This window comes from Pan paniscus, chromosome 19 (genome assembly GCF_029289425.2).
Source record: "Pan paniscus chromosome 19, NHGRI_mPanPan1-v2.0_pri, whole genome shotgun sequence".
Taxonomy (NCBI): domain Eukaryota; kingdom Metazoa; phylum Chordata; class Mammalia; order Primates; family Hominidae; genus Pan; species Pan paniscus.
This window is the reverse complement of record NC_073268.2, coordinates 97,369,446-97,395,324: the sequence shown is the minus strand read 5'-3', so window position 1 is coordinate 97,395,324 and position 25,879 is coordinate 97,369,446. Positions and strand designations below refer to the sequence as shown.

Below are 25,879 nucleotides of genomic sequence, written 5' to 3'. Positions count from 1 at the left end.
ATTGGGAGATAAGAAAACTCAAGCGCTGGTCCCAGCAGTGCTATGGCTGGATGACTCGTGGTATCTGTTTCTCTGCTGAGTCAACACAGCTGACCCTGATGCAAAATGGCGACTAAAATAAAACAGATGACACTCCAACAACAGATGTGGCAGATGCCAGGGGTGGCCCCCCAACAGGGCCCGCGCCTCCTCAAACTCTCCTTCACTGCCATTGGCAGGAGGGTTTATCTCCACCTTCCCCCACACTTCCGGGCTCACCTGTGGCATGCGGTTTCTTGCCAGGATTTATCTTCCTTACTGCAACATCCAGGCCATCATGATGACCCCGGCCCTGCTAGACTCTGGCAGAACTTCAGCATCCACACCCCATTTGTGCAACCACCGTAGAGTGCCAGGCCAGCTCCGAAATGCCAAGCAGGTGCACTTCCCCTAAGGCCCCTTCTTCTTCCCTGACACCCCTGGCTGTCCCCACCACCACCCTCTGCTGGGAACTTGTCACTCAACAAGAGCTGCTGTGTCTCCAGCCCTCGCCTTTGATTCTCCACCAGCTGCCTGAGGGATCACAGCCCATCACAGTCACTCTCCCAAGGGTGCTCCCTCCCCCACCCCCTCTCCCGGACCTGCCCGGCTCCCTGTCATTTGCCCCATCACTCTGCCTGCTCCCTACTTCCAGCACGAGGTGCCACCCACTCCTTGGGGCCCTGTCCCTCCCTGGTTCACTCGCAGGTGCCCATGTGGCAGGTGCTCGCCTCCCAGTCTCTCCAGGTTCCTGCTCTCACCTGGATTCTCGGGGGCGCCTTCAGCTCTGTCTGCACTCAGGAGACGCAACACATGATCTCGTCCCCATGGGGTGGCCGCCTCACTGCTGTCCCTGGCCCCATCCATGCAGAGGACAAGGACAAGGAGCTGTGAGGTCATCAGGATGTCTCCCCTGCAGAACCCCCAGCCTTCCTTTTCCTTCACTTCCAGGCCTAAACTTGGGAGCCAGACAGACGGGGGCTTGAATTTGGCCAGAGACTGGCTCTGTGACTGTGGACTAGCTGCCCAGCCTCTCAGAGGCTTGGATTTTCTTCAGCATGAACATTTACGCTACCTCCACCACCGCTGCCAGCTGGGCACTCATGCCATGCCTCCCGCTGTGTGGCTCGGTGGACCCAGGCCCCCAAGTCACCCACCTGCCAAGTCCACCAAGACTTCCTTCCCAGTGCCCACGCCAGGCGGGTCTTATGTTCACTTGCTTTTCAGATGGAGAAACTGAGGCTCTATGAGGGTGTGTCTTCCACTAGAGACAAGTGGTGGGAACCAGACCCAGACCCCGCAGCCGCCTCGCAGGAACGGGAGGACCAGGGATGGGCCGGGGAGACCACTGGCTGCTGGGGCTCAACATGCAGTGGCCGCTGGGGCCTTATGCCTGTCTACCCTGGGGAAAACCCATGTGGCCCTGAAGCTGGCACTAGCTAAGCTCTCCTTGGCCCCCGTAGGCTCCTCTTATCTGCCATGTGAAAGCTGGTTTCTGTCCTCACCGCCCTTCCAAGCCACCTCCTCCCAAGCCCCCTCACTCCAATGGCTGGCCAGCCTTGCCTTTCTTCATTTGCTGAATCTGCAAATCCTGACTGTCTCTCCCCTGGCACCCGGCTCCTCCCTTAGTGACCTCTGGGAGCACTGCGTCGCCAGCTCTTTTCACACCCCAGGATCTGCTCCAGCGGCAGCCCTGCTCCTTCCAGGTCTCACGACAAGGCGCTTCCCTTCACCCTCGGCTTGCCTGGCATCACAGCTCAAGCGGAACGTGTGTAAAATCAAGTGCAATGCCGTCATCTTCTCCACTGCTGGTCCCCACTCCAAGAGTCCCTGTGGATTCGCGTTTCACTGAGGCTCGAAACCCCGGAGGCCCCAGGCCCTCAGCTGCTCCCTGGTCCTGCACTGGGGCCAGCCAGGCCTCCCACAGATGCCTCTTCCCACCTCCTCTGCGGCACCCTGCAGCCAGGCCCGCCAGGCGTCCAGACGGCATTCTCGGGCCAGGCCCTTCTGCCCTGGCTCGCACTACACAGGCTGATGACTCTTAACACACAGCTGGGCCCCCAAACCTACAAGGTTCTCCACTGATCATTGTGGTGGTTTTCCATTACTTTTTAGCTACCCAAACAAAATCTTATGCAGGACTAAGGAAAGCAAAACTCCTCTGGCTGGAGGAGTGAGGGCCAAGAGCCCAGTGGCTCTCCGACTGCCTGCGTAGAAGCTGTGTCCACGCCCCTCGGGTCTCGAGAATCGCTCTGTGGAAGCCACCTTGCCAGTCGGGAGGATGCTCTGCACGTGATGGACTGTCCAGCCCTGATTGACGGGGCACGTGGAAGCCACCTTGCCAGTCGGGAGGATGCGCTGCACGTGACGGACTGTCCAGCACAGGATGACAGCTGAGATCTTCCTCTAAATTTCTTTGGTGCTCAACTAATCCCTTACTTTCTTTGTCTTTTATTACCCGCCATTGTTCCACTGTTAATTTTCTGTGTAGCTAGGTAAATTCCCATGGACAATGACTTGCTTTCCCTGACATAAATCAATCTCACAGCTCCCGGCAGCTCGTTAAGCACATGGTGTGATCTCCACAGTCCACAGGCCTGGGCCATGTCACTTCCCCACTTAAAAAACAGCTGCTCCCACTGATGCCGATGGCTGTCTGCTGCCTGTGGACACCAGGCTGGGCCCCTGGCAGGAAAAAGCGCAGTACAGGGATAGTCCCAGCTGGTATGCACAGGGACTGGGCCAGTGTTCAGATGAGGCCTTTCTCTGTTCTGGGTGGCCCTGTAGCACAGCTGAGCTACAGAGTCTGGCCACCTCCGAGTTGGAGTGGCAGCTCTCTCTCCACGGGGCCTGCAGAGGCTGGGCCACCTCTGAGTTGGAGCGATAGCTCTCTCTCTATGGGGCCAGCAGAGCCTGGGCCAGGTGTACATCAGGTCCAGCTTCTGTCCTGGCCTCTGCCAGGTGTTACATCCAACAAACCTTGTGCACCCCTAACTGCCTAGTGTCTGCTCCCCAGCACAGTCACGCGGCCGCCATGGTGGAGGCTGAGTAACTCAAGCATGTTTACCTTCCTGGTGCTATTTTCTGTTCCTCCCCATCTTTCTATTTCACCAAATACATCGCTTTCCAGCCATGTCAGACTTGTCATTCTCAAACATCCTGTGTGCTCTGCTCAGACTACCCTCCTGTCTTCTTGGCTTAGGGGACACCTATGGATGCTTTATCATTTGGCTCAAGTCCAGCCTCCTCTCAGGACACTCCCCTGGGGTCTCTCCCACACCAACCCAGGGGTTCCCCGCTGGCGGCTGCTCCTTTGATGCCTGCCCAGAGAGCTGTGAATGTCTCTGAGACACTGTTGCCTAGGCTGTGTCTAAGCTGAGGCTTGGAGCGCTCTGAAAGTGAGGACTACATTCTTTCTTCATCTTGCTGTTATGATGCTTAGCGTGAAAGTCAAATACAGAACAGATGCCGCGTACATATTTGATGGCATGAAACGTCGAATACAGAACAGGTGCCGCGTACATACGATGAGCCAATGGGTGAATCCCCACTGAATGATCGTCAAACTGTATGTAAACAAAATGTTAAATGAAAAACTACGGTTTCCAAGAAATAGGACAAACTCACTAAAAGTACTCAAATGATGATAAAAAAGAAAACAAGATAATACAAATCATCCCCAATTCCATCATCTAAGAAGCTCGTGAAACACTCTGGTGGCCATTCCCCTAGATTATCTCTTTGTGCACGAAATCAAAAAAATACCCAAGAATACACTTAGACAAAAGTCTGGAAGAGTATACACAAAGTGTTAATAATGGTTATCCCGGCATGCTGGAGAAAATGGATGATTTTAATTCTTTTTGCTTATGTGTGCTTAATAATCTACACGGAAAACATACAATTTAAGTATTAAAGGAAAACAAAACTTTCCCCCCCTTTTTTTAAATAAGAAGGAGGCTACAGCAAGTTTCCTGAAAAGGGAAGATATTTCAAAACTGTCTTATGAAAAAAAAAACTTTTTGAGATGAGGTCTCCCTGTCACCCAGGTTGAAGTGCACAGGCTTGATCTCAGCTCACTGCAACTTCCACCTCCCAGCCTCAAGCGATCCTCCCACCTCAGCCTCAGCCTCCCAAGTAGCTGGGACCACAGGCACATGCCACCACATGTAGCTAATTTTTTGTATTTTTGGTAGAGATGGGGTTTTACCATGTTGCCCAGGCTGGTCTCACACTCCTGAGCTCGGGTGATCCACCTGCCTCGGCCTCCCAAACTGCTGGGATTACAGGCATGAGCCACTGTACTGAGTCAAAACTGTATGATTTTAAAAATTTATATCATCTCAGATTAAATTCAATTAAAGAAGGACACGCATTTAAATTTAAATGACTACTATGAAAATGACGGTGTAGGAAGCTTGGGCTGGTTCACTTACTTACTGCAAATAATTAATTACTTACAAAGGTTCCATGCCAAGGTCAGGGGAGGTGAACTGAGCAATTTCTTTTTTGAAATAATTCTTTTGAAAATCCAGGTCAGTGCATAATGGCTAGGTTGCTAGTAAGAGGAAAGCTATATATGTCTATCTCAGACCAGTGGTTCTCCACAGTGGGGGCTGGAGTAACAGGAGAGTTACTGAAAGCAATCTGAGCAGGTGCACAAGCGTGATGAGTTCATCCAGCTTCTCAATGAACGCTGCATTGAAACCTTACGCATAAAGCACACACACACGTCGGTCATTGTAAAAATACAACTCTTTGGGGAAAGAAAACAATTTGAAGTGAAGATCAGGAAATAATGCACCAGGTGAGAACTTTTCGTGAAACCAGTGAAAATACTTTTTCTTAAGCTAATATTGCTCTGAACCAAGGAAACGTGCATTCCTGTGATATTCTCGTCCAGTCTCTCTTTATTTAAAATGATGTGCAATTCAGCGCTCTGTAACATTACCTGATGTTCTCACTACACAGTGCCCAATATTATAGCCATTTACAGACTTTGAGTGATCATAATTAAAGTCCATTTTAGCGTGCATAAAACCCATGGTTTACAAATTATAATACATGATATTGGTCTGAATAGTTTGCAATTTAAAGGCAGAGGAGCGGCCTCTCTGTCAGCTGGGCTGCAGTGCTATAGTCTGGAGGGCAGAGGGACAGGAACGGGAACAAGAGAGCCGGATAGAGTCCCAGCTGGACACGGAAGGCTGGGGACGTGGGTCCAACTCTGTGCCTGCAGACCCTCACGTGCAGCCACTGGGCATTATCTAAAAAGCTGAGCCCACCAGATTCCAAATCACGTGCACAAATCTGGGGGTGTGTGGTTCCCACAGGTTTAGGGTTTTAAGGACAGCACGGGCTCCCTTGCGGGTAACGGCAGATGAGGTGATTCAGACCATTCTCGCCCGGAGAACAGCTAGAAAGGCTGTGTGTACGTTCGGGAATATTTTAGAAGCAAGGAAAGGCAGGCCAGGCTATGATAAATTATGGGGCCAAGACTCGAGGAGGGGAAGCCAGGGGTTGAGCTTTCGTTTGGGGCCACCTCTCTTGGAAGCATCTGGCAACTCCAAAAACGGGACCCAGCAGCAGGGACGCTGAGTAGATCACAGCAGGCTCATGGGGCTGGGGAACAACAGCAGGAGGTGATGCACTGCCAAGGAGAAGCAGATCTGGGGAAACTCCTCAGTTGTTGAGCTGAGACTCTAAAAGGCACGTAGGAGGAAAAAGAAACTCAAAACAATTCAGACTTCACAGCCTCAAATCATCCCAAATACCTGTACAATTTCCGTTTTCAATTTGTAGCATTCAATTAAAAAAAAAAAAACAGGTAATTACTGGAAAACTGTATATATGTTTGAAACCAAGAAAAGCAGCTGACAAGACAGAGATAGAGGATTTGGATAATGGAGCCGCCAGGCACAGACTTGACAATCATCTTACTTAATATGTATAAGGAATTAAAGGACAAAGTGAACAATTTTGGAAAAAAACTAGAAGCTATTCTTTTTAAACCCTGGAAATTAAAAATTTAGTATATTAAGAAATCAAGGGCTGGGCACAGTGGCTCATGCCTGTAATCCCAGCACCTGGAGGAGGCCCCAGGCAGGGCTGAGGTTGAGGCCTTGTTGGAGAGGGCGTGGCTGTGTCCCGTGGGTACAGTGAGGTTTAGGCCTTGTTGGAGAGGGCGTGGCTGTGTCCCGTGGGTACAGTGAGGTTTAGGCCTTGTTGGAGAGGGCGTGGCTGTGTCCCGTGGGTACAGTGAGGTTTAGGCCTTGTTGGAGAGGGCGTGGCTGTGTCCCGTGGGTACAGTGAGGTTTAGGCCTTGTTGGAGAGGGCGTGGCTGTGCCCCGTGGGTACAGTGAGGTTTAGGCCTTGTTGGAGAGGGCGTGGCTGTGCCCCGTGGGTACAGTGAGGTTTAGGCCTTGTTGGAGAGGGCGTGGCTGTGTCCCTTGGGTAGAGTGAGGTTTAGGCCTTGTTGGAGAGGGCGTGGCTATGTCCTGTGGGTAGAGTGAGGTTTAGGCCTTGTTGGAGAGGGCATGGCTGTGTCCCGTGGGTACAGTGAGGTTGAGGCCTTGTTGGAGAGGGCGTGGCTGTGTCCCACAGGTAGAGTGAGGTTGAGGCCTTGTTGGAGAGGGCGTGGCTATGTTCTGTGGATAGAGTGAGGTTTAGGCCTTGTTGGAGAGGGCGTGGCTGTCTCCCACAGGTAGAGAAGAACACACGTGAGATGATCTTCAATGAAATGCAAGTAAAATCCTGCAATCTATCCAAGGGTAATATACCCTGACCAGCTGGGGTTTACCACAGGGATGCAAGACTGTTTAACATCTGAACATCATTCATGTGATGCACCATCTGAACAGGGTGAACAGCTGTACGATTCCCTCCACAGACACAGAGGAAGCCGCTGACGAATTCCAACAAGAACTCACGAGAAAAACTCTCAGAAAACTAGGTCTAGAAGCGCACTTCCTCAACCTGATAATGGGTATCTATGAAAAATTCACAGCACATATTATACTTAGTAGATTAAGATAAAATGTTCCCTGTCATTGATCCTTGACTCAGATCAGGGCTTCAACACCCAGCTGTATTGCTTCCATTTAACATTATACTGGAGACATTACGCAGTGCAACAAAGCAAGAAAAAGAAATTAAAGACATAAACATCGGAAATAAAGAAGTCAAACTGTATGTATTTTCAGATGACATAATTACACACATAGAGGATCTTAAGAAACCTTTCAAACAGCTCCCAGAGCCAATAAGGGAATGTAGCAAAGTTAGAGGAAATGAGGTCACTATGCAAAAATCAATTACATTTCTATATGCTGTCTTAAATAATTTTTAAACTGACATTAATTTAACAAAATATTTGCAAGATATGTTCAGATAAAGCTCCAAGGCACCAAGACAACTAAATCAGTATGTGATGATTATGGAAGATGAAGCCACTATGTGCATGGGTCAGAAGACTCCATATTACTAGGATGGTAATTCTCCTCAAATTCATCTAGATTTAATGTAATTCCAGTCAAAATCTCAGCTGGCTTCTCGTTAGAACTGATAAACTGATTTTTAAATTCATATGAAATGCAAGGATCTAGAGTAGCCAAAACCATTTTGACAAAACAAAACAAAACAAAACAAAACAAAACAAAACAAAAACAGAGACTTACAATAAAGCTACCGTGATCAAGGTAATGTGGTATTCCTATCCTTATGCCAATAAAGATAGACACACAGATCAAGAGAATAGAATAGAACTATACAGTTATAGTCAAATGATTTTTGTCAAAGGCACCAAGGAAATTCAATGACAAAAAGATAGCCTCTTCCACAAACAGTGCTGGAACAATTTGGTATCTATATGGAAAATAATGATCCTTGACCATTGACTATATTAAAAAACAACTTGAAACGGATTGCAGACTTAAAAGTTAATCATAGTTCACTAAGTTCATCATAAACATGAAAGTTAAAACTAAAAGTTTTAGAAAAAAATAGAAAATCTTCACAACCCGAGGGTTGGCAAAGATTTCTTAGGTAGGACACAGAAAGTACAAATCATAAAATAAATAAATGATGAAATCGGACTTCATCAAAATGAAAAACTTCTGTTCTTCAAAAGACTGTTTTATTTATTTATTTATTTATTTATTTTGAGATGGAGTCTCGCTCTGTTGCCCAGGTTGGAGTGCAGTGTCACGATCTCAGCTCACTGCTGGACGGACTCAACGTCCGCCTCCTGGGTTCAAGCGATTCTCCTGCCTCAGCCTCCCGAGTAGCTGGGATTACAGGTGTGTGACACCACGCCCAGCTAATTTTTGTATTTTTATTAGAGATGGGCTTTCACCGTGTTAGCTAGGATGGTCTCGATCTCCTGACCTCGTGATCTGCCCACCTCGACCTCCCAAAGTGTTGGGATTACAGACGTGAGCCACCACACCTGGCCTAGACTGTTTTAGAAATAAAAACACAAGCCACAGACTTAGCAAAAATGTTCACAATGTATAGATAGGACAAAGACTTGTGTCCAAAACACATGAAGGGCTCTTGAAGACAAACACCACAATTTGAAAATTGGCAAGAGACTTGAACATCCATTTTATTAAAGAATATAAATTAATGGCCAATAGCAGCATAGGAAAAGCTGCTGTGGCATCATTAGGCAAATGTAAATTAAAATAATAATGATATTGTGTTATACTTCGGTAAGATGGCCGGACGCGGTAGCTCACGCCTGTAATCCCGGCACTTGGGTGGCCGAGGTGGGTGGATCACTTAAGTCAGGAGTTCGAGATCAGCCTGGGCAACATGGTGAAACCCCATCTCTACTAAAAATACAAAAAATTAGCTGGGCGTGGTGGCGCCCGCCTGTAATTCCACTTACTCAACAGGCTAAGGCACGAGAATTGCTGGAACCCGGGAGGCGGAGGTTGCAGTGAGCTGAGACTGTGCCACTGCACTGCAGCCTGGACAAGAAAGTGAGACGCCATCTCAAAAAATAAAATAAAAAAAACCCCGAAAAGGCAGAATGCCAAGTGTCGACATGGATGCGCCACAATTGGCACGCTGTTGTTACTGGCAGGAACTCAGGTCAGTAAACCACTTTGGAAAACAGTTGGACAATTTCTTATAAAGTTAAACACACACCTACCATATGACCAAGCAATTCACTCTCCGGTATTTATCCAGGAGAAATGAATATATATGCCCACACAAAGACTTGCACATGAATATTTACAGCAGCTTTGTTCATAACAGTCAGGACAGAAACAATTCAAACGCGCATCAACAGGTGAAACAAACTGTGACACACAGGATGACGGGCTGTTACTTATAATGAACAGGAACACACTACTGATACTCCCAACAAGGAGACATCTCAAAGGCATGATTCTGAGCCAAGGAAGAGACAGAAAAGAGCACATACTTTATCATTCTGTTTACAGAAAGTTCTGGAAACATCAAATCGAATGTATAGTGAGAAAACCCAGATCAATGGTTGCCTGGGCTTGAGGGATAAGGAGAGGGATTAACTGGGACAGGTACAAGGGGACACACGGGATATACGCTGACTGTGGTGTGGCTCCACGGGCACAGTGGTCTGTCAAACTCATCAATTGTACAGTTCAAGTGGGTATATTTTATTGAATGCACCTCAAGAATGCTGATTTGAAAACGTGAAAACAAAGGAGAAATGATGGCATTTTCAAACAAATAAAAATGAGAACTTTTTCCCAGCAGATCTGTACTAAAGGGTACTCTGTTTTTGTTTCTTTTAGCAGATGGGGTCTTGCTCTGTCACCCAAGCTGGAGTGCAGTGGTGCATCACGAGCCACTGCAGCCACAACCACTGGGACTCAAGTGATCCTCCCACCTCAGCCTCCCAAGCAGCTGGGACTACAGGGGCATGTCACTAGGCCCAGCTGATTTTAATTTTTTCTGTAGAGCTGGGGTCTTGCTATGTTGCTCAGGCTGGTCTTGAACTCTTGGTCTCAAGCAATTCTCATGCCTCAGCCTCCCAAAGTGTTGAGATTACAGGTGCACACCATCATGCCTAACTTTTTTTTTTTTGGTAGAGATAGGGTCTTATCATATTGCCCAGGCTGGTCTTGAACTCCTGGCCTCAAGTGATCCTCCTGCCTCAGCTTTCCAAAGCATTAAGATTACAGGCATGAGCCACTGTGCCAGGCTTAGATTAGATTTTAGCAGGATGCACGTTATAGTTTCTAAAGCAGGTCACCAAAACTATGGCCCAAGGACCACATCCAGCCAGGAGCATGTTTTCTTAAGGCCCCCAGGCTAAGAATGGTTTTTACATTTTTAAAGAGTTGTAACAATGGGAAGACTATGAGGCAGAGACCTTACATGGCCTGCAAAGTCTAAGGCATATACTATCTGGCAGTTAATGGAAAAAACAGGATGCTCAAAGTATAGTAAAGAATATAAAATTAACAAGCCAACAGAAGAGAAGAAAGGTGTAATAAAATTGCTAAATCAACTCAAAAGATGGTAAGGGAGGAGAAAAAAGAAAAGTTAAAAAAAAAAAGGGGGCTTGGCTGGGCACAGTGGCTCATGCCTGTAACCCCAGCCCTTTGGGAAGCCAAGGTGGGCGGATCACCTGAGATCAGGAGTTCAAGACCAGCCTGGCCAACACGGTGAAACCCTGTCTGTACTAAAAATACAAAAAATTAGCCAGGTGTGGTGGTGTGTGCCTGTAATCCCAGCTACTTGGAAGTCTGACGCAGGAGAATCACTTGAACCTGGGGGGTGGAGGTTGCAGTGAGCTTGAGATCGTGCTATTGCACTCCAGCCTAGGCCACAAGAGTGAGACTCCATTCCCCCGGCTCCAAAAAAAAGGGTGGTGGGGTGGCTAGAATAAAAAGCAACAGGAAAAAAAAAGGATGAAGCAAGTAGGAGGCAGACTTAAACCCAAATATATCAATTACTACACTAAATGTAAACAAACTAAATACTTTAATTAAAACCAAAAATGTTCTGTCTCTATTTAAAAACAAAACTAAATACAAGCTAACTATATTGCCAAAAAGAGATCTACCTTATATACATATGGATAAAAAAGATGCATTCTGCAAACACTAACCAAGAGACAGTTGTTCAGCTACGATACTTTAAAAATGTGGACCCTAAGGCAAAAGGCATTACCAGAGATAAAGGGTGACATATCTTGATGATAAAAGGTTTGCTTCATTCTCCCAAGAAGGGTGAGTTGGTACGGTTAATCTGGCCTTCTTCAGTTCTGAGGGTTAATGCATGTGGTCAAAAGGGAAATGAGTTTTTAATTTAAAGTAAAATGTAAAAACTTGTCAAAATTATTTCTTCAACAAGAAAAGAAGAGGCTGTTAAGATATATGTATAAGCAAAAGAAAATTTAAAAAAAAGAAAAAATCAAAGAAAAAAGATATACGTATAAGCAATATTCCTAATTAAAAATGGGACAGATTATAGGAAACCATAATATGGCACAAGGCTGATGATGGTAGAGCAGGGATTTGGGGCAAGGTTGTTCTTGGAAAACGACTACGTATTCACAACACTGATGGTAACTAAAGTATAGGCAATTAAGGTGGTCAGTGTGTCTAGGTCCCCAATTAACATAAGAGTAGAGATCATTTAAATAAGAAGCTTTCCAACTTGTTTGATCATGAGCCCTAGGAATATTTTTGGTGACCAGACAAACACACATACACAACCACATATAAAGATACATATTCACAGGTTCGTACCCTGTCCATGCCTCCAAACAACAGAAACAAAAAAGCAAACCAAAAAAGAGATACATGTTCAAGCAACAGGACCACGGAACACTTATCTTACTATGAAAACAATGACATTTTCTCATTTTTTAAAATGCTGGCTGTGACCCACCTAACTGGTTTCATAGCCACTAATCAACCATGACTTGAAATCTGAAAAACATTGACTTAAATGAAGCAGTTGTTAATTTCTCCAGGAGGATATACTGGCTCAGGGTTACCAAAACGGTTTGGAGTGAACATGGCACCCGAGAGACATTAGAAACTAGAAAGTTCCATAATTCCACCCCTGCATAAGCTGACTGGTTTTTTAAAAACCACCAGAGGCGGCTTGTTTTTTAATGATTTTTAAAAATCTCTGCTCGGTTTCTAAATCACATGGTTCATATGCACAGTGCTGCCATTTCTTTGGATCCTGTCCTTTCGCATTTAATGGTGCCCCTAGTACAGACTTCTGCTCATCTTTACTTGTGAAGTAAATGTAGGGTTGAACTCAGGAGGAAGTTTCCCTGACTTAACAGTAAGCAGAGTTAATATTACAGGAGATAATTCACCTTTTACCTGACTTACTCTAGAACGACAAATTATTGCCCCTTCCTGGAGTCAGTCAACAACAACAATGGACAGGAATGGCCACTCTGGAGGCTGCAAACAAAAACCACAGGGAGAGATGGGGCCACAGCGAGGCGAGGGGTAATTCCCCATTTTCTTATTCAACATGTTGATGACATAATGAAAAGCAGATTCTTTTTTATTAAACAGGCAGATTCCAAAGCCCATCAGAAAGACATCTGAGCCCATGTTTATTTTTGAAGCACTCCTGCAAAACAGATTTTCTGTGGGCTTCCCGGTGTCAGGGCCGACCTTCAGACAGACCTTTCCTGAGAGGCAGTTGCAGGAGTCACATGGGAGAAGCCACCTCCAAGCAGAGTCTCCTGAGAAGCTGCTGAAAGGCCTGCCACATCGAGAAAAGCAGCTCCTAAAATAAGGGGAAGCAGGACGGGCTCCAGCAGAGCTGGGGTTGGGGAGCACTTCCCTCCGGAGGCACTGGCTGCCTCCAGGCTGTCTCCAGACGCCCCTCTCACCTGCACGCTGCATCTCATTAGGGAGCTTCTCTGCAAAAATCTGGCCTAAAGAGGGTGGGAGGGGAGGAAGGTGAGCTTCCAGGATGGGGCGTGGAGCTCTCCTGCTGTGGAAGTATCTTCCACGAACACTCCACGGTTCTGACAGAGATTGCCACCACCTTCCCCCGACTGTCCTGAGCTCATCTGGATCTTTCTGTCTCTGAAAAGATGCTGAAATCCCAGAGTCACTTCCTAGCCTGGTTGTAAACTGTCTCTTCCTGTGAATTTGTTAAAACACCCTAGGAAAGACAGTTTCCAAATACAGGCAGCCTTGTGTGGTTATGCCTGATTTCTGGGATAATCCTCTGAGGTTTTCCTGGTGGGCATGCGTCACACAGAAGGTCAGCACTCCTCCTACCACTGGGCACCCGGGACTTGGGTCAAAATAACCGGACTCTCCTCCCATGCTGTACACGTCCCCTCATTTTGTCAGGTCCACATGGAACCCGCCCTTTGAGACCAGGCATCTTGATGCAGAAAACTCATGCCACTTTCCTCAGAATCGCACTCACAAACACGCAGAGGGACGTTAAGGGATGGACGTCCTTCCACACGCCAGCCGATGCAGAGTTGGGGGTGGCATCACACAGACCCGGCTCTGTCCTCCAGGCTCAGCCACTCCTAGCTGTGCGACTTTGGGCAGGTGAGTTAACCTCTCTGAGACTCAGTCACTTCATCTATAAAATGAAGGAAACACCTTCGCGTGGGCCTGGAGCTGTCTTCGGGGCTTGCTGCTGTCCTCCCTGGGACGGGGCGGGACAGGATGCCTTTGTCTCTGTAGATCTATGTTTTGCTTTAGGGAAACAGAGGGCAGGCAAGGAGCTCTCTTGCACTTGCTTCTTAATTGTCTTCAGCCCAACAATTCTTCATATTTCGGGGAGGCACATTCTGGTCTCCAGAAACAGCTAGAAGACACAGCAGCTACACACGCAGCCACACTAAATCTGTTTGGGTCATCATCCATGGAAATAATCGTAGAGATCTCTTAGCCTCTTCTAGCAAAAGGAGTGCTCGCCCGCCTTCTCAGATGAGAACACCACGGCCCTCCTGCTGGCCGTCAGTCGCCCCCACCCCCTCTGCAAACGGAGCCACTAGTCAGGCTTGTGCCACTGCCCCTTCTGCGGCCACTGCGGGTCACGCCACTGATTCATGGAGCAAAATGTCCTATGTAGGTAGCCATCAAGCTCCTAAGTGCCTCAGTTTCCCCATCTGATGCAGTGGTCTGAGTCAGACTCACACAGGCCCCTGTAGACCCATCAAGTGCTGCCAAGTTAGCGGTGTTAATTCTAAATACTGAAGCTACATATGCCTCTTTCAAAGAAGGCCCTTGCCACACAGCCCAAGCTCGTGCCTGGCTCAGAGGCTGTGGGGCTCCCCGTCTGGAACGCTGCCCCTGGTCCCGGCATGGCTGCTCCCGTCTGGCCAGGTGGTCTCAGTTCCAGTGTTGCCTCTTCATGGGCCTCATCAGGCTGCCCAATCAAAGAAGCATCCAGGCACTCTTGTGTGCGATCACATGACATAATGATACTGGTACATTCACACTCTCTTGGTACATTCACACTCCTCTTAAGTGCGTTTCTTCCCCTGATCATGATGTAAGTTAACGAGCAAGGACTTGGCTCCAGAGCCTCGGACAGGCCCTAGCACACAGCCAGTCCGCAGATGTCTGCTGAATGAACGGTGAACGAACAAATGTGCTGAGAAACACATGCGGAGTCTGAAAAGTGCGCTCGAGCCTGGAACCCGAGGCCCCGCTGACGAGCTGGCCACTCATGCACAACATACTGGCTTCGAGGTCAGAAGACAACACACGCACATCAGAACGGGGAGGCCTTTCTCTGAAGGGCCACAGGGCACAGCGACCAGGCTCTGACAGAGGGGACTGTGCAGCACGGAGCAGCAAACTGAGCAGCCAGCAGCGGCGGCTGGGGGCAGACACAGCAGGGCGGGTGGGGGCGGACACAGGCTCCGCCACCGACAGGGGACCCTCGTGTGACTCTCTGTGACCCTGAGCAAGTTTCTCCACCTCCCTTGCCTCGGTTTCCAGAAGTTTAGATGGAGATGGCCTCAGAGGCTGCTCGCCGGGTGGCTGTGATGAGCACCGGAAAAGCTACCACACACCCGGGGTCCCCGGTTATGCTGGCGCCTCACGCCACACTGCTTTATCACCGATTGCAAGTCTGCAGCCACGCACATAGGAACAACGGCAGGGCACTGAGTCCTGCAGGATAAACAGATCCAAGGAGGCACCCCTGCCAGAGGAGGCACTCCAGGCACCCCACCAGAACCAGGGGTTGTGAGGAACCGAAGGGCCGTGTGGGCAATGGAGCTGGAGCAACAGACTCTTGGGGAAGGTTAAGGAGAAATGGCAGACTGGATGGAGGGAGGTGCACCTGCTGAACTACGATGCGTCTAGAAAAGAGGCATCAATGGGGGCTGAGCCTCATCCCGGTTATGCGACCGCAGTGACATGTGCCTCCATAGGTACTGAGCTGTCTGAGATGACTCCTACACAAGAGCAAAGGCCTACCAGAAAGGACGGCCAAGGGGCACTGGCCAGGCACACGCTCAGCCTCACTGCGGCCTCTTCCTCGCTCTGCACCTGGGAGCCTGCCTTCAACGAACGGAAGCTGCCCTCCAATCAAGCTGTGCTCCTGCATCTCCGCAGAGCAAGGGCTTCCTTTAGAGATATCCAGACACATGCATTTTCTTTTCCTTTTCTTTTTTTTTTTTTTTGAGATGGAGTCTCACTCTGTCACCAGGCTGGAGTGCAGCAGCATGACCTCGGCTCACTCACTGCAACCTCTGCTTCCTGGGTTCAAGCGATTCTTCTGCCTCAGCCTCCCAAGTAGCTGGGACTACAGGTACACGCCACCATGCCCAGCTAATTTTTGTATTTTTAGTAGAGACGGTTTCACCATGTTGGCCAGGATAGTCTCGATCTCTTGACCTCATGATCCGCCCGCCTCAGACTCCCAAAGTGTTGGGATTACAGGTGTGAGCCACCGCGCCCAGCCCACATTTTCTTCAGGATGCTGGGAGGTGCGGAGCCGTGAGGAGGTGGAGCAAATGCCACAGATGTTACAGCTCCGTGCTCTGCGGCGCAGGCCTTTGTTTTGATGACAAAGACCAGGGTTTGGGTACCACTGTGAAGGAAATGGAAGATCTCCGTGCTGTGTGCAGGTTCCCTGGGGTGGCCTCTGAACCTCTCACATTCCCCCTTGGCTGCACGTCTGCAATTTCATCTCAGAACCAGCCTCCTCCACCCCTACCAATCCGGATGAGCTAAGGAGGCCTTGCTGGGGTGCACATCGAACGCGAAGGGGACCCGGTGCCCGTCTTCCCTCTGCCCGTGGGGGGACCTTAATGAGAGGCACCCGGGCATAAGGACCCCCGTGCAGCACCGTGCGCCCTGGCGTGGCGCGCACGGGAACGCTGAGGAGCTGCCTGCTCGGGCAGGCAGGGGTGATCTTCTGCTAGGTGGCGGCGGTCCCCCGTTTCGGCCAATCACTCACCTCCCCCTCGCTCGGCGATCTCTTGGGTTTTGCTTCTACCTCTTCGTTTCTAAATCAGCGTCTAGTGCCTCGTTACTCATCTCAGCAGTGACTGGCAGACGTTAATGAATTACTGATTTTCACCTTTACCAGCCAATATTGTATATTTATGTTGGAAAGAAAGGTACTTTTTGAATCAAGACTGGGATCTTTTGATAGTTTTCCTTTCAAACATAATCCATGTGTATGACTTCCCTCGATGAAGTGAATTCTAATCACAGCCGCTGTGCCTCTGACATGAGTGCTGCCCCCCCAAACCCTGTGCAGACCTTCTAGAGGTCTGGGCTCCTGTTGAGGAGCCCGTGCTCTGTTCACACAGCCCATGCCGAAAGGAAGGAGATGCAGGCTCCAGGGAGGCTGCCAGCAAATCCCTGTCCCAGCTTGTCCTAATGGTGTGGTGCTCAGCAGGCCCTGTGCTTGCTGGGTGCCTCAGTTTCCCCATCTTTTAAAAGGTAGATAACAACAGCACCCACCCTTGAAGGGCTCCAGGGAGGACTAAGAGGTAATGTTTGTAAAGGCCTCAGCACGATGCCTGGCACCATGGGGGCTCAGTAAATGCTTCCTACGGTCACTATCATTCCCCAGGAAGCACGGATAGCCACGTGCTCTCAAGCAGCAGCTCCCAGGTCTCCTTACATTTTCTGCACTGCATCCCCAGGCTCAGATGAGACAGAAGTCCCACAGATGGGAACCAGAGATCAGCTAACACAATGCTGAAGGTTTCAGAGCAGAGTCAAACCCAAGCTCCAGGGCTGTGGGGCTGCAGCCCCGCACCTACTGTCCCTGGGCCACACGTGGCAGCCGTGCTACCGGAGCCTCGGAAGCAGCAGCACACGGAGACTCACTTATTCACGACACTGGATTGTTAGCGGTTTAAAATATGCTGTGTACACAATCAATGTTAATCACGAGTAAGTTCTGGGTGCGCTTTGAGCCTCCAGTGATCAGAATACTAACTAGCAGCCTCGTGGAGCAGGTTCACATCTCTCAGGTTCCCCGGAGCTTTCTGAAAACCCTAATATTTCTAGCACTGTGTAAGTGTTGCATTACTTTGTTTCAGGGCTGAAAAATGTCCCTTAATTTCCAGGCACGGATCTTATTGCCACTCTCTCAAAGGATTCGGAATATAAATATGTACTGCAGCAGCAACAGCTTATTCATCAGGCTGCTAGGTTAGCGTAGATAATTAGAAACTGGGGGGTCGCTCGAGGAAGGTTCACTATAATTTACTTCCAGACACAGCAGCTTAATTAGAAAACAGATTCCTCTCCTACTTTTAAAGACTGCTAAATAATTATGCACAAACTGCCCGATCTTCTCTCCAGTCTTGTGCTGAGATGCTAAACAACGTGTTTTGCCCATCTGACAAGGATGGCGAAAGCTCGGAAGGGGTTAATACTGGATTTCCTGAGGAGCCTTGATTTTGAGTGCTGCTGTTTGAAATAAACCGCATTTATTTTGGAAGACATATCGTGCAGCAGTTCTGAGGAACGAAACCTCCCCACGTCTCCAGTACCGACAAAGATGAGGATAATGATATGATTCGGGTTGGATTTCTGACCGTCTGGGGGCAGCAGGGACGCTGTGCCATGAAACTGCCATTGAGCTGGTGAGGAGGCCAGGTCGCAAAAGCCAGGCCTTCCAGAGGGCATGAAAGTGGTGCTGTGCCACACTCAGCCCCCAAACCCCAGACAGCGGGGTCCTAAGGCTCTCGGCCAGGGGGCCACCTGCCGTGCACTTACCCAACACGGACCCCTAGAGAGCTCTGGCCTGGCAGACCTGGCACACCAAGGGCCAGCTGTTGTAGGATGAGGGTACATCCTCTCAGATGGCAGCGGGCAAGGACACATGGGCATGGGGCAGGTGCCTACCATGCAGGTCTGTGCGTGACAAACACACCTGCCCATCTGACATGTTATGTGCCGATCACCACCTGGCACCTGCAGCCTGCACTCAGGACCATCCTTCACACGCTCCCAACGAGGGTCGCCGGGGAGGGAAGGGGTGGGGAGGGAAGGGGTGTGCAGGGCGGCCGCCGGGGAGGGGAGGGGTGTGCAGAGCGTGAGGCAGACCTAGTTTTACTTCCTGCAGGTCATGAAGCTTGACGGAAACAAAAAGCCCGAGAACACAGGCCCGTTAGTCCCCTTGCGTCACGTGACTCGTCACGCCAGTCAGGTGGGACCCAGGAACCAACGTCGTCCTCACACTTAGTGGCAAGAGAGGTATTCTCAAGGGCAAGAAATTTCTATGTGGTGAGTTGAGACAAAAGAATGAAACTGCTAAACTAGGTCTTCAGACTCCCTAAAAAGCTGGCAAAAGCTAAAAGCAGATCAAGTCCAGCCCCAGCTAGTGTATGCGCAGGTACTGCAGACTCCCTGACATCTGCACATCCACACGATCTGTTCCGAATGTGCGTCACTCGAGATGTCACACACGTGTGTTCTAGGTGCTGTGTTGTGGTGCGGTTTCCACGCCCCCGGTCTACAGTCCTTAGGATTCTGTTTACAATAATGAACTGCTAAAGCATAAATGAAATCAGACTAAGCACGAGAGCCTGTTTCTGCCTGGTCTTAAAACTATAATTAAAAACAAGTTATCTCACCATTAACCTGGATCCAAGATCAGTTCATCTAACGAAGGCAGGGACGCCCAAGCAGGTTCTCTGGCTCTAGGTTCAAAGGTCATATCACGCTCGGGAGGGTCTTGGCAAAAAGGGCAGCATGCAAACGCTTCCCCAGGGAGGTCATGCCGGCACAGATGTGAACGTGATGGATGACTGTGTACGTTTTAATGTAGGTGTGACTCAGGGAACCCAGAGCTCCATCTCAGGTGGACAGGAGGACAGTCATGGTGTGCAGGGACACGGGGGTGTCACCCAGGCAACCGTGTGGCTCTCACCCAGCACCCACTGACAGCTCTGCCAATAATGCACAAACTTTTTTATTAAAATCTCTCAACTATTCAAAAATTTATATATTTTTAAATATTCCCTGGGTACTTATAAATAAATTTTTTAGACACATGTGCTGCCTGGAGGGAGGCAGTGCCTTGGCCCCCCCTTGGCTCAGCCCTGTGGCCAGGAAGGCCACTCAGGTGAATGCGCATCATAGGGTGTCGCTTCCAAGACCACACCCCTCCTGCTCCCACATGCGATGGGAGGAGTGGCGTTGGAGGAGCGCCATCCTGCTGACTCTGGAACAGGGGTCAGGCGGTGACCCTCCAAATGTCAGTCCCGGAGTCTGGGAGGAACAATTCCCAAACCCCCTGAGGGACTGGTCTCCCAAGCAGGAGCAGGCAACTAACTTTTGATCACTGCATTTTAGGAAAGTGTTGAAAAAAACATACAAAAACTCAAAAGGTTTTGTGCATGTCAGATGCCTCCCTGGGAGGTGGCGTGGCCCTGCTGGCCACATGCTGTGACGCATGGGTGCCCTAACCGTGGTGTCCTTCTGTGTGGCATGGGCAAGGCGGCTCCAGAGGACATTCCACAGGTGGTGGACACTGCTACGCTTCCAGCCCTGTAAGGAGGGAAGTTGGTTACAGGGTCTGCTTCCAGAAGGTAACCTCTGGGCTTCCATGTCAGAGAGGTGACTCCCTTGCCTGGGGCACATTGGTGACAGGCACAGCCTGGAATTGCTGGGAGCTCATCCTCAAGCACCCTGGTCCCAGCGTCAACTCAGGGCAAGGGACACACAAGAACATCACAAACATGGCTGACATGTTCAGTGAAGGGAAATAAGGGGGAACTCAGTCTTGGCTGCCTGGAACACAGGGGCCGCATTCATCAGTAGAGCTTGATGATGATCTGTTTGTCTCTCAACTGTACCGCACGGCTGCTTTCCGAGTGGATCTGTCTCCCCTGACACGTGGGCTAGCGTTACGGGAGTTAACATATGTTGGTGGGACCCCCGTGGGAAAAAGGGGCCCTGAGGTAGCAGAAAGGCTGGCCAAGAGGGTCTGAGCCATAGAGGTTACTGTAACCAAGATCAACATATTTCAAGAATAAATCTTCAGAAAATGATAAAGTATAAAAATAATGAGGCTTTTTTTTATAGGAGTGTCCTCTGACTATAAAAACCACAGCAGCATGGAAGACACTATTACACATAGATGTGCTGAATTTTCTGCCTCACTTTGTAACTGCAAAATCAAATCTACTTATTAAAAACTTTTCTTTGGCTGGGCATGGTGGCTCACGCCTATAATCCAAGCACTTTGGGAAGCCAAGGCAGGAAGATCACTTGATTAAAAAGATCACTTATTTAAAAAGTAACTCATGTCCTTTGTAGATAATACAATATGCAAAAGACATGGCCGGGCACAGCGGCTCATGCCCATAATCCCAGCACTTTGGGAGGCCGAGGCAGGCAGATCATCTGAGGTCAGGAGTTTAAGACCAGCCTGGGTAACACAGAGAAACCCTGTCTCTACAAAAAAACCAAACAACCCAAAATAAAAATTAGCCAGGCATGATGGCATGCACCTGCAGTCCCAGCTACTTGGGTGGCTGAGGTGGGAGGATCACTTGAGCTCAGGAGGTTGAGGCTACAGTGAGCTGAGATGGCACCACTGCATTCCAGCCTGGGCGGCAGAGCGAAACCCTGTCTGGAAAAACAACAACAACAAAAAACACACAACCAAACAAACAAAAAACTTTTCTTATGAGACTTTAAACATAATTGGGGAACAAAATCCAAAAATTAAAAAAACATAAAAATAGCGTTTTTAAGCGGAGAAGTCACTGTGTCTATGCAAGTTAAAAACTGACGTCCACTTGGAAATAGAGCTAATGGCAGCTGTGGCTGGGCACCTTTTGGAGCAAAGATCTGGATTTCTCCATTGCTGTATAATTCTAAAGTTTGGAATTTGTCCTGGCATAAAAAATGTAAATATAATTCAGCCACCCGCAATTTAACCTCTGTCACACTGTGAGGGGGAGGCACCACGGGAGTTCACCCTGTGAGTGCTGACGTGGATTCTTAGTGAAAGACACTAAAACAGGTGCTTTTGCTGAACTGCATTCAGAGAACAGTGGCTCAGACCCAAATCCACACACTTTAAGAAGTTATTCTCAATAATGACTGAGGTGGCTACAGTGACTGTGATATGGTTTGGCTCTGTGTCTCTACCCAAATCTCATCTTGAACTCTAATCCCCATGTGTTGAGGCGGGGACCTGGTGGGAGGTGACTGGATTATGGGAGTGGCTGTTCTGGTGATAGTGAGTTCTCACAAGATCCGATGGCTTAAAAGTGTGGCACTTCCCCTTCCCTGGTGTGCTCTCGCTCTCCTGCCATGTAAGACATGCCTTGCTTACCCTTCCCTTTCTGCCACGACTGTAAGTTTCCTGAGGCCTCCCTAGCCATGCAGAACTGTGACTCAGTTAAACCTCCTTTATTTATAAATTACCCAGTGTGATGGTTAATACTGAGTGTCTCCAAGTTCTTCAGCTTTGGGAGTCAGACTGGCTTCCTTGCTCCGCAGCTTGCAGATGACCTAGTGTGGGATCTTGTGACCGTGTGAGTTAATATTAATCAATCAACTCCCCTTTATATTTATAGCTATCCTATGAGTTCTGTCCCTCTAGAGAACCCTAATACACCCAGTCTCAGGCAGTGTCTTGACAGCAGTGTGAGAATGGACTAAAACAGCCTGCTAAGCCATTTGTCTCAGCAATGGGCCTCGAGAGCACGGCCTCTCTGGCGCCTTGCCATCTCTCTCTAACTGCGGTGGGGCCAGGGCAACGATGCCTGGGAGTCGTAGGTGCCTCAGCTGATGGCAGATGGAGAGGCGTGGGAGACGCTTACAGAACTACAGGAATGTGGAGTGACAGCAGCCACCATCCAAGCTGCAGCTCTGGGAAGTGCTGAGAAGGCAGAAGTGTCTGGCGGGAGGCGGACACGGGCTGGGAGCCGAGGCCGTGACAGGATGTGTGATGCCCTCGGCACTGCTGCTGCCCGATGAGAGCCGAGTGGTGTCCATTCTGCAGGACAGAGACAGACCCAGAGGCAAGGAGGTGCCCAGTGAGTGTGGCTCAGAAGGGGTCAGGAGGGCCAGATGGAACTGCTCGGACTCCAACGTCCATATTCTTCCCACCACACTCTCCTCCTCGTACCCCGAATCCCTAATCAGGGTGTGTTTTGAAAACTGCCTACTATTAACAGTTAATTGTCTGTTTTAAATTAAAAAAAAATAAACCTTTAGCATTTAGCCACCTTCATAGCATCACTTGGCACAGGAGAAGGGGAAATGGAAGAAAGACGAGAACACTGCCCTAACCTCCAGCTGTCTGATCGCACTGACTGAGAAGGGCCTTTGGTGCTGGGGAGGGAGGGGATGCACTGGTTCTGGGAAGAACACGAGTGGCTGCAAACGCTAACGTTGTGATTTAGGGAAAGGGCGTCTGATGAAAATGACTAACATCCCACGGTGGATGGGGAAGGGTGTTTGCTTCTCTTTTTCAATCCTCACTCAATCCCATTTTAATAATAAGATTGAAGGTATCTTCCCAGAAACAACAGAGCATGCTGCTGTAGAATCCACTTCCTTTCCCAAATCCAGGTCTCTGTTTCCCTGCACCCCTCGCTCCCCAGGCCCATGGCCTGTTGTCCACAGCGGTGGCCAGCTGTGTGCTGCATCTGCTCTGCACTCTCCGGCCTGCTCACTCTCGTGGTGTTTTTTTCCTCCCCTACATTATGTATTACTTTTACTTCAGTTGTCAAATAGCAAAATGACTTCTGCAGGTACACATGCTATGGATTGGAACGTGTGGGTGGATCTGTGGAACCACACCAGCATCAAGACATCACCCCCAGGCCCCTCCCGCTAGCCCCTCACAGCCACACTCTCCACCCCTCTAATCCCTGGCAACAGCTGATCTGTTCTCTGGCCCCATGTTCTGTCTTTCCCAGAAGGTCACAGAAAGGGAATCGGACCACGCGCCACCCTTGGAGATGGGCTTCTGACACTTAGTGTGATACTTCTGGGAACCGCCCGAATGGCAGTGTATATAGAAAGCCTGTCCCTTTTTCCTGTTGAGCAGAATTCCATCATACGGATGCACCACAGTCTGAATTCATTTGCCCTGGGAGGGACATTTTGGTTGCTTCCGGCTTGGGGTAATGAACAGAGCTACCGTAAACATTCACGCACAGGTTTTTGTGTGATCCTAAGATTTCCCTCTTCCAGGGTACATATCCAGGAGTAGGAATGCGGGGACATGTTGGCAGGTTTATGGACATTTATGAGAAAGCGACAGTTCTTCCAGAGTGGCCGCACCATTCTGCATTCCCAGCAGCTGTGATGTGAGTTCTCAACACTGCGTTTGGTCAGTCTTTTAAATGTCATCCGTTCTAATAGGGACAGTGCTGCCTCACTGTGTTTTAATTTGCATTACCTAATGGCTAATGATTTCCAGGATCTTTTCATAAGCATATTTGCCATCCCTAAATCATCTTTGGTGAAGCGTCTCTTCATGTCTTTTGTCTATTTTCTAATTTTCTTTTCCCCCTTATTTTTGAGTTTTGAGATATCTTTATACATTCTGGATACAAGTGTTCTTTGTCAGATATGTGACTTGCAAATATTTTCTCCGAGTCTATAGCTTGTCTTTTCATATCAGCAGTGTCTTTCAGAGAGTAAACATTTTACATTTGGATGAAGTCCAATTTACCAATTTTTTTTCTTTTGTGAATCATGCTTAGGATGTCATGTTGCTGTGCACATTTTAAGTTTTGGAAAGAAACAGGGAGGCAGCTGGTTGTTCTGACACCAAAATCTTGTTCAAGGGAAAACCTCCGTGTGTTGGGCGGACGACAGTGGGGCTGTCCTGAGACCTGAGCTCTAGGCCAGCCCTGCCCGAACCAGGCAGAAAAGGCCACCCAGGAGCTGAAGTGAACTAAATACCAGGTTCTCTCTCAGTAAAATAAGGTAGTTTGACTCAATAACCTAAAACAAATTTTTGTTGTCATCACTAGGTGATTTTTAACAGCCCTTTTTGCTCTGGAGATGTGGAGCTTGTGGCGCTGTCTGAGCTCATGTGGCTCAACACGCGCTGGCAGGGCTCTGTCCGGAGTAGCCACAGACACAGGTGACCGGGGGGGATGGGACAGCACACAGCAGCCATCCAGGATGGAGACGAGACACTGTCCCACACGGAGATGGAGGTGTGGGCAAGGCTTGGGCTCCTGCTACCAGGCGGAGGAGAAAGGATACTGCGGCCCTCCTACCTCCAGAGGAAACCATGGAAATAGCCACAGGGAGGCACGACAAACAGAAAACACCAAGACAGTTTTCACCCAAGAGCTGCCTGAATACGCCAACCCAGCAAGGATAAAATATAACTGCTGAAATATTAATGGATATGGTTTATTTAAGAAATTAGATATATAATATATATACACAGGTTAAGTGTCCCTTTATCTGAAATGCTTGGAACCGGAAGCGTTTCGGATTTCGAATTTGTTCAGATTTTGGAATATCTGCATTATACTTACCAGTTAAGTTTTTTGGATTTATCACTAATCCGAAAACATGAAGTCCAAAATGCTCCAAAGAGCATTGTTTCTGAGTAGCACGTCAGTGCTCAAAAAGTTTCCGATTTTGGCCTGGCACGGCCAGAATCACTCACGCCTGTAATCCCGGCGCTTTGAGAAGCGGAGGTGGGAGGATCGCTTGAGACCAGGCGTTCAAGACCAGCCTGGCCAACACAGCAAGATGCCCTATTTTTTTTTAATTCATTAAAAATTTTTTTAAAAGTTTGATGCATTTCTGATTTTGGATTTTTAGATTTGGGATACGCATCCGGTGTGTGTATGGGGAGGGCGCAGGGGTGGCGGGGGCAATATATACGTTACAGGTAATAGAGAGCTCTAAAACTCAGAAAACAGAGGGGGAAATAAAAGCCCCAAAGAAAGCGCACAGCAATACCAGTAAACAGATCTCAAGAACAGCTTCGCAAAACTGCAGTCTCGTCAGGGAACCAAACCAACCAGAAGGGGAGGGGAGCACAGATCATCTAGTCCCTTTTTTTTTTTTAAGTTATTTTCCATGTGATGCTTCTGAGAGCCTCCACTATCTGTTTAGCCTTTGGAAACAGTCTTCTAAGTCACAGCTTGCACTGTTTGGAAAGCCTCTGGGCACTGAGCTCAGTTAGGTACCCATGCTGAGGACTGCTCACTTAGCACTTCTGGTAGACCACTCCACATCAGGACCAGTGTCGCTTCCCCGGCCTTCCTATTGGCCACACAGCCACCTTCCACGGTGGGAGTGAACCACGACAGAGCTCACCGTGCCCTCATGAACGTTTACACATAATATTCTTGCATTTTTCCCCTGATACACAAGGCAAGCACGTTTTTACAAGAGAAACTTGGAAGTGGGGTTGCTTTTCCTGCCTAATTTAG

The 25,879-nt window shown here is 48.8% G+C and overlaps 1 protein-coding gene across 3 annotated transcripts in view; it reads right to left on the bottom strand.

Moving 5' to 3' along the window:
• RPTOR (regulatory associated protein of MTOR complex 1) overlaps positions 1-25,879 on the bottom strand; it is a 417,904-nt gene that overhangs the window by 148,101 nt on the left and 243,924 nt on the right. The gene's annotated exons all lie outside the window — the stretch shown is intronic.